The 9,804-nt window shown below is 38.9% G+C and overlaps 1 long non-coding RNA gene across 1 annotated transcript; it reads right to left on the bottom strand.

Moving 5' to 3' along the window:
• Positions 1 to 242: 242 nt before the first annotated feature.
• LOC130724557 (uncharacterized) lies at positions 243 to 2,165 on the bottom strand. Its single transcript, XR_009014568.1, has 2 exons — positions 1,167 to 2,165; positions 243 to 1,053 (listed from the first exon to the last, which is right to left on the bottom strand). It is a non-coding gene; the product is annotated as an uncharacterized LOC130724557 (long non-coding RNA).
• Positions 2,166 to 9,804: the final 7,639 nt, after the last annotated feature.

The raw sequence follows: 9,804 nt of genomic DNA, 5'->3' as shown, positions 1-9,804 counted from the left end.
CCAAATTTAAAATCCTACAACACCATCAAATTCAGAACCACTAGAATCATCATCTCCATCATCACCATCAAGTTCTTCCTCATATGAGATATACATAAACCCTCCAACATTAGGATCAAGGACCAAATTCTCACTGTTGTCTAGAACTAATTCAATGACATCCACAGTATCATCATCACTATCAATCTCATTCTCCTCTAGATCTACCTTTTAAGTTATCCATTCATCATCAGATTGAAGTGGAAAGAACGAAAGAGTTTAGTGGAATTAATGACAAAGAGGAGTGATATTACACCAGATTAAGAGATATCTCGAGATATCCGCCGAGATTTGAAAAAACAGTTATTACCCTTCGCTAGTCTTGTTTTTTATAAGTGATATCGTAATCTCGTAAGAGATTAAGAGATATCTCTAGAGATTGACAACAATGGATACAACCCTACAAATACCAAAAACTAACAAAGCAAATCCCACACTTACAAATCCTACCACCCAACAAAAACACATTACGCACCCAACCCTCTGCACCCACCCACGATGAAACAAACAAACAGAATGAGACCATCAGTTTGCTTTTTTAGGAGGGAGGAATATGCTTGACGGCATGGTGATTGTGAATGAGACCATTAGTGTTGCTAAGCGGGGTAGAAAGTCAACGGTCCTCTTCAAAGTGGATTACGAGAAAGCATATGATTCTGTGAGATGTGACTTCTTGATCTACATGATGGGGCGGATGGGATTCAGCCAAAAGTGGATTCTTTGCATCAAAAGTTGCTTAGAGTCGGCCTCTATATCTGTCTTGGGTGAATGGCAGTCCTTGTGGTGAATTTAAAATGGGAAAAGGTCTTCGTCAAGGTGATCCGTTGGCCCCTTTTCTTTTTTTAATAATAGCATAAGGTCTCAATAGACTCTTTTTCCAAGCTATGGGCAAGGGCAGTTTCGTGGGGTTCAATTTTGGGATGGGAAGTGGTAAATTGTAAGTTGATGACTCTCCCTTTTTGTGTACCTAGGTGTTCCATGGTGGGAGGCCACGAGAAGCTCGGTTATGGGAACCTGTTATCCATAAATTCAGAAGAAAGTTATCTAAGTGGAAACAAAAGACGATATCTTTTGGGGGCATAATCTGTCTTATTCAGAGTGTTCTTTATGCTCTTCCATTATTTTACCTTTCGTTTTTCAAGCTGCTTGTTGGTGTTGGGAAGCTCTGTACTAGCCTCATGCGTGATTTCCTATGGGCGGTTCAGAGGAGAAACACAAAATTGTGTGGGTAAGTTGGACAGATGTATGCAAATCAAAGGAGAATGGTGGTCTTGGAATCAAAGAGCTTTTTTCTTTCAACATAGCTCTTATTGGGAAGTGGAGGTAGCGTTATATGAATGAAACAAATAGCCTTTGGTGTAGAGTGATTAAAGCACAGTTAGATCAGTTTCATTGTGCTTGACCTTGGTGGCAGGATGTCATGTCAACTTGCTCCGCTGATAATTTAGATTGGTTCAGTTCTAATGTGGGAAAGGTGTTGGGAGATGGGGATCAAACTGTGTTCTATTCTGAGGATTGGTTAGGATCTGGACCATTGTCCGGAAGGTTTCAGCGGCTCTATAATTTGTCCAAAAATAAATACAGTATTGTAAAGGAGGTGAGTGAGTGGGATGGGGGTCCTTGTAGGTGGAAATTGGCTTGGAGAAGGGATTTGCAAGGGAGAGAGGTTGCTTGGTATCAGGACTTAATTTCAGTTCTGAATGGTGGTAATTTGATTGAAGGAAGGAGAGACAAGTGGGTGTGGGTTCCAGGGGAGGAAGGAATTTATACCGTTAACTCAGCGTACCTTGTTTTGCAGGTACATGGCTTGGAGGTGCAGGACAATATTTTTAAATCCATTTGGGCTGCTTCGAATGTGAGAGCCTTTGTCTGGCGGCTGCCACTCGATCGTATTCAGACGCGTTATAATTTATTTCGTAGGCATATAATTGCCAATCCATAAGATGTGGGCTGTCCTTTTTGTCTTGTGGTTGCTGAAAGTAGTCAACATATGTTACTGTCTTGTCCTTTTGCCCTCAGAGTTTGGCAGCAGGTCGTTCGATGGCTTGCCATCTCTGACATGTTGGCTTGCAATACTTGTTGGGTGCTACCTCATTTAATTGTTGAGTTTACTTATTAACTATTTAAAGAGGTTTTCTAAACATCCTAAGTAGTCTTCTTTTTTCCTTTTTATGTTTTATTTAACCATCTTCAATATGAGCCAGTCATAAAAAATATCTACATACAATATTATTTACCTCTTTAATACACAATTATTGAATATTTAAATGCACATAACATGAATGTATAAAGCTCTATTGCAAATAACTAATATAATGTGATATAGTTTAAAGATTCAAATCCAAACATCCATAGTGAGAAACTTAAAGTTGCAATATCCAAAATACAAAACACTAAATGAAATAGCACTACATGTTGCTAGCATTGTATGATCCGCTTTCATTCGAATGTATGTCGGATGTACTTCCAATATCATTTACCTGAAATTATAAATTTAAATATTTAGTAGATGATAAAAATACTTATAAACATAAAAGAATATAAAAAATAGTATTTTGTAGTCATGCTCAAATATGCATGTTAGAGGGAAATGATGCTATAAAAATATGCATATTGGATTTGACTATTTGAGTGATGCTTCAAGACTGATGTTAGTTTGCTAAAATAGTGAAACCACAACAAAGGAAAAATAGTGCATGTTAATTTTGAGAAAAAACAAGCATTTAAATGCCAAAAGTTACTCACTATCTTGAACAACCGCAAATTAGTGGTTGTTTGGAAATTCAGAATTGGCTCTGGACTGGACCCCACCCTGTTGTGTCAAAACAGAAGTAGAGAAAAATGATAAGGCGTTACTCTTGAGAGAGAGAGAGAGAGAGAGAGAGAGAGAGAGGGGGAGGGAGGGAGGGAGGGACTCAGTGCAGTTCCATTCAAACAAGCATGCCAAACTAAAATCATAAATAAAGCTTAAGAATTTAAAATCACATACATGTGATTCAGGAGCAAAGAATTGATCCATTTCTTCAGGGATCTTTCCTTTCTTCATTATCATGTAGGCCTTAAATGCATTCTCTAAATTGGTAAGCTTCTCTTGCCACTGCCTAGAAGAAGATGAAGTAGCACCAGATGAAGAAAAGCTCAAACTTGATAGTCAAAGTCCACTGTTCTAGAATATATTAGTAGGAACTGCACCTGTGTTGATTGTTTAAGACGATATTGAATAAAACGACCCCACTAATCTTTATCTATACCATTCGACACATCACTTATGATTTCCTCTCTACTCAAGGCTGAATTACTCACTGGTGCCCACAAACTCTGTCTTTTTGCAGCTCATTTCTTTCCCATGCTAATTTTGCAATATCTTCTCGCAATGCCTTCAGTAGTCCTAAAAGAAAATCGGGTCTTCAAAAAAAAAAAGCATTTCTCAGTATGAAATTCACATTATGTATAAGCATGAAATTTAATAGAGTATAAGTTATGTATGCATAAATCTTATACCTTGATCATTTATCAATGCAATCCTTAAAGTAAATTTTTGGTATGCCTGTTTTCCCAATTTACCTTTCATAATCAATTGGAAATAGGTTGCAATCAGCTGCCAATGTTCCCAAAAATTTGTTAGATCTTTAGGAATGAAGAAGAAACAAAAACCTCAAATTGAGTGCTCAGAGTTCAATGGCTACACAACACCATTGATACACACACTCAGGAACAGAGAGAGAGAGAGAGGAAGAAATAACGCAATTAACAGAAGAAACTAATCAGAGAGAGGGAGAATGAATATTTTGTTATTACACACACACTCTCACAGTGTGTCGTATTTTAAGAGTCAATTACACAAGGACTGAATGGTTAATAACCACAAACTCTAAGGACTAACATACAATCATTAACAAACTAAGAGGACCTAATTCTGAATTATTTTATTTCTAACACTCTCTCCTAATTCAGAATTCACAAAACTCTCCTAATTCAAAACCTCAGCTGCAGACATAATGTTCAGCTTCTTGCACAATACACTAAACCTCTCAGCCCTCAATGGTTTAGTGAACAAGTCTGCCAACTGCTCCTCAGTAGGACAATGAACCAGCTCAAGCTTTCCCTTTGTCACCTGATCTCTGAGAAAATGAAAACGAGTCTCAATGTGTTTACTCTTTCCATGTGCCACAGGATGTTTAGCTAGATCAATAGTTGATCTGTTATCAATCAGTAACTTCATCATCTCAGGAACCTTCAGACCTATCTCTTCCAGAACCATACCAATCCACAAGGCCTGACAAGCACTGAAAGAAGCTGCTACATACTCAGCTTCACACGAGGACAAAGCTACTATAGGCTGCTTCTTTGAGCACCAAGACACAGGTGCATCTCCACACAAGAACACATAACCAGTTGTGCTCTTTCTGTCATCTTTATCTCCACTCCAATCTGAGTCTACATAGCCAGTAATTTCATTTCTCACATTGCAAGCCTTATTGGGAAACAATATTCCATGATCAAGGGTTCCTCTAATGTACCTTAGTATCCTCTTTGCTGCCAGGAAATGTGATTCTTTTGGACTCTCCATAAACTTGCTTATCAATCCAACTCCATAGCTAATTTCTGGCCTACTACTGCATAGGTACCTTAGTGAACCCACTATCTGCTTAAACAATGTTGAATCCACTGGCTGTCCTGTATCTGACTTGGTTAGAATAGCACCACACTCTACTGGAGTGGTCACTGAATTGCACTCAGCCAAATTAAATCTCTTTAAGACATCAGCTGCATATTTCCTTTGACACATGAAAATTCCTCTGTCAGTTCTGACAAACTCTATTCCCAGAAAGTATGTTAGCTCTCCCATATCACTCATTTCAAATTTTGATTGCATCTTCTCCTTAAACCTGCTTATCTCAGTCTCATCACTCCTAGTGACTAGTAAATCATCTACATAAAGACACACAATAAGCATACCAGTTCTCTTGGTCTTAAGCACATACACACCATGCTCAGAAATGCATTTGAAGAACCCCAACTGACTCAAGAATCCATCAATTCTCTTATTCCAAGCTCGAGGAGCTTGCTTGAGCCCATATAGAGCTTTATGCAATCTATACACCTTGTGCTCATCTCCCTGAACCTCAAAACCAGGAGGTTGTTGAACATAAACCTCATCATCAAGGGGACCATTCAGAAATGCTGATTTAACATCCAGTTGATGCAATCTCCAATTCTTCAAACTGGCAGTAGCAACCACCATCCTCACAGTCTCCATTCTTGCTACTGGAGCAAAAACATCAGTATAGTCCAATCCTTCTCTTTGTTGAAAACCTCTTGCCACCAACCTGGCCTTGTATCTTGACACAGATCCATCAGGCTTCAGTTTTGTTTTATAAACCCACTTCACAGAAATAGCCTTCTTATCCTTTGGTAAATCTACCAAGCTCCAGGTTCCATTCTTCTCAATAGAACCAAGTTCATCTTTCATAGCTGTAACCCAGTTCTCATGTTTAAAAGCCTGATCAACACTCACTGGTTCAGCTTCAATGAAAAGTGACAGATGAATCAAATCACCCTCATGAGTGACTTCATTATCAGGAAATAACACATAGTCACTCAATCTAGAAGGTAATTGTCTAACTCTTTGGTTTCTAGTACTCATATTCTCAGAATGTATCTCATCAGTTGCTTGACCACTGGTTCTACCATGATCTTCACCTCTTGCATTCCCAGTATCACTTGCAGAGATCAGCTCAGGGAAGTCAAAAGAAACCCTAGCAGTTGAAGTTTCAGGCTGTTGGTCATCATTTTCATTCCATTGCCAAGTAGCTTCTTCATCAACTACCACATCTCTACTCACTATAATAGCATTAGTTGTAGGATTTAGCAGTCTATATGCTCCAGTTGAATGATAACCAACTAACACTAACTTCTCCTTTATCATCAAGCTTCTTTCTCCTCTGATCTGGCAAATGTCTATAACATAGTGAACCAAAAATTCTGAAATGCTTAACTATTGGCTTGATCCCTGTCCAAGCCTCTTCAGGTGTCATGGACTTCAACTTCTTAGTAGGACATCTGTTCAGAATATAGGCAGCTGTTGACACTGCTTCTCCCCACAGTTTCATTGGTAGTAGCTTACTCTTCAACATACTCCTCACCATGTTAGCAATAGTCCTGTTCCTCTTCTCAGCCACCCCATTGTGCTGAGGAGTATATGGAGCTATTACCTCATGGATAATGCCAGCTTCTTCACAGAAATTCTTCATCACAGTGGACACATATTCTCCACCTCCATCTGTCCTAAGAGTCTTGATACTCCTTTCACTTTGCTTTTCAACCAGCTTCTTGAATTTCTGGAAAACTTCAAACACTTCTGATTTCTTGCTCAGTAAGTAAATCCACATCCTTCTAGTGTGATCATCAATAAATGACACAAAGTATCTATTTCCTCCTGATGATACAACCTCAAATGGTCCACACACATCTGAGTAAACCACATCCAAAGGACCTTTGGAAACCATTGGCATACTATCAGTGAAAGAATTCCTAGGTTGCTTACTGAGTAAGCAACCTTCACACAAATGTCCAGAAGCCTTAACTGGAGGTAAACCTTTTACCATCTCTTCATGATGCAACTGGTACAAACCCTTAAAATTGAGATGTCCATATCTCAAATGCCACAACCAATCTGAACCTTGTATCTTAGCTGAGAAACACTCTGAATTGATAGTATCTAAGACAACACGAAATGTCTTATTTGCTGATAAAACTGATTGCAAAATCAATCTTCTCTTTGGATCAAACACCATCAGTTTCTTCCCTTTAGTCTTCATAGAGTATCCCTTCTCTATGAGTTGACCTAGACTTATCAAATTATGCTTTACACTAGGTACAAACAAAACATCAGGAATAAAAGCTTGTTTACCATCCTTCTTTTTGATTAACACTCTACCCTTCCCAGCAGATGTAATCACACTATTATCAGCAAACCTCACACCACTTGTCTTGCTTCCATCAAGATCAATAAACCAATTTTTATGACCAGTCATATGAGCAGAACATCCAGAATCTAAGTACCAAGTTCTATCATCATTTCTATGAGAACTTACTACTGAGTTAATCACTACATCAGGCATACTCCTAGAGTTTTTGTCAGGACAATTATGATTATCATTAGCAGGGACAATGAAGAGTACCTGCTCTGATTCTGAACCATCAACTTGATCAGGAAAAACTTGTTCATCACCAGGCATACTACAAGTGATCTCATCAGGACTATCATGATCATCATTAGCAGGGACAACAAAGAGTACCTGCTCTGAATCTGACTCATCATCTTGAGCAGAATAAACTTGATCATTACCACTTGTCTTGCTACCCTTCTTCTTATTTTTGCATTCATAAGCATAGTGTCCATACTTTTTACACGCATAACACTGAACACTCTTCTTGCTTTTCCCTTTCTTGAACTTATCCTTGTCCTGATTCTTTTCCTTAGAGTCCCACGTCTTCTTGGATTCACCTTCATCCTCATGTGAAGACTGCCCAGAATCCTTGTTCTTCCAATTCTTCTCCTTGGAGGTCTTAGAGTTGCTACCCCATTTCTTCTTGCTAGTACTGCCTCTAACATACAGTGCCTGCTCAGTTTCTCTCTCAGAATCTCGTAGGTTTAACCTCATTTCATGAGCCTCCAATGAACCTTGAAGCTCTTCCACCTTCATAGTCTCAAGATCCTTAGACTCCTCTATAGTAGTGACTATATGATCAAATCTTGTAGTCAAAGATCGAAGAACCTTTTCTACAAGCATTTGATCATTCATAGTCTCTCCATTCGTCTTCATTTGGTTTGTCAAGGTCTGAAGCCGAGTAAAGAACTTAGAAATCGTCTCTGATTTCTCCATCTTCAGAGCTTCATACTGTCTTCTGAGGGTCTGCAACTTGACCTTCTTCAATTTTGCCACACCTTCGTAACTCTTTGTCAGAATATCCCACGCCTCCTTCGACGTTTTCGCCGCTGCAATCTTCTCAAAATTAGCAGGGTTAACGCACTGATGGATTATGAACAAAGCCCTCATGTCTTTCTTCTTCAACTCCTTATGAGCAGCGCTTTGCTCCGCCGTGGGTTCCGCCGGTAGAGCCTCCAACCCAGAAGTCACCATCTCAAGAACGTCCTGGAATCTGAAAATCACGAGCATCTGGGTGTTCCACCGTTCCCAATCAGTCTTGCCGTCAAGAACCGGTAACGAAGCTGGGAAATTACCGTTCGTTCCAGCCATCACCTTGAAAGAAGCGTCCACTTCCACCGGAGCTTCAAACGGAGCAAGCACCTCCGTTGTGACTGCCTCACACTCCGCCGTAGATCGCTGTGCACAGGTGGTGGCTTACGTCGCCGGTCGCCGGATCGTCAAGCTCTTGATACCACTGTTAGATCTTTAGGAATGAAGAAGAAACAAAAACCTCAAATTGAGTGCTCAGAGTTCAATGGCTACACAACACCATTGATACACACACTCAGGAACAGAGAGAGAGAGGAAGAAATAACGCAATTAACAGAAGAAACTAATCAGAGAGAGGGAGAATGAATATTTTGTTATTACACACACACTCTCACAGTGTGTCGTATTTTAAGAGTCAATTACACAAGGACTGAATGGTTAATAACCACAAACTCTAAGGACTAACATACAATCATTAACAAACTAAGAGGACCTAATTCTGAATTATTTTATTTCTAACAAAATTCAGCAAGTAGAGCTTGTGCATCACCATATGCTGAGTCGTGGTCATCAAAGTTCATAATGGTCTGTAACCCACCAGGCAAGTTTATGACTTCCTTAACTTTGATGACAATCTTTTTAACAGCTCTTGTCAAGTCTTTAACAATAAACAACTAAATTTTAGAAAGAAAGAAAAATCTAACTAAGGCAAAGATAAAATATCTCAGTAAAACAAACATCGTCCCAAGATATTATAAAGTTCAAGAAGGTGAATAGGTTCTCTAGTAATCTTCACATGTGTTAGTTCTCGTTTAAAGATAATGAAAAACAATGAGAATTAAGCTATTGCAAGAGTATAATTTCTATGTGGTAGCCACAGAATGGGAACAACGGCAGCACCCAATTAGTAAAGTGCCAAAATTCACAGAGCCAAGTCAGTTTTAAAGCTTTAAGTGTCAAAACTCAAGTGTAAGTTATAAAATAACATTCAGGTGAAATCATAGACATGAGATATAAAGTGCCAAAAATCACAAGTTACAAACATATTCAAATCCTATAAGTAGGTGAATGCAGAATCATAATAGGGAAACCAAAACAAAATTGTGAAAAAGTGGAAAGAAGTGAAAATGCATCTCAAATAAAATGACTTGAAAGGACCACATTCAAATTGATTCCATAAGCCAACAATTTCAATACACAAACTTCATATTTCCAACAGGTATTAATCACGTTCTAGGCTTATCCTATAGGATTAAGTGGGAATCGCCGTCAACGAACATTTCGAGAATCTAAAGCAAATTCACCATGTGTCGAATTAAATTTCTGCCACGCCTCACTATCCCTTGGATGTCTCATCAACCCATCTTTGTCACTCTCGGAAGCATGCCACCTCATATGCTCTGCAGTCTTACGACACATGAATAAATTGGCAATTGGGGTTCCATAGGGATGTACCACATATTTTACACCCGCTGGTTGGGATGCACCTACATTTTTACCATGTTGTCCGTAGTTTCCAAATGCATAATAATCATGTCCATCATATTTTCATCATGAAATG

Source organism: Lotus japonicus, chromosome 6 (genome assembly GCF_012489685.1).
Source record: "Lotus japonicus ecotype B-129 chromosome 6, LjGifu_v1.2".
In the NCBI taxonomy this organism is placed as follows: Eukaryota; Viridiplantae; Streptophyta; class Magnoliopsida; order Fabales; family Fabaceae; genus Lotus; species Lotus japonicus.
The sequence above is the reverse complement of the archived record's forward strand: the minus strand, read 5'-3'. Positions and strand labels throughout refer to the sequence as shown.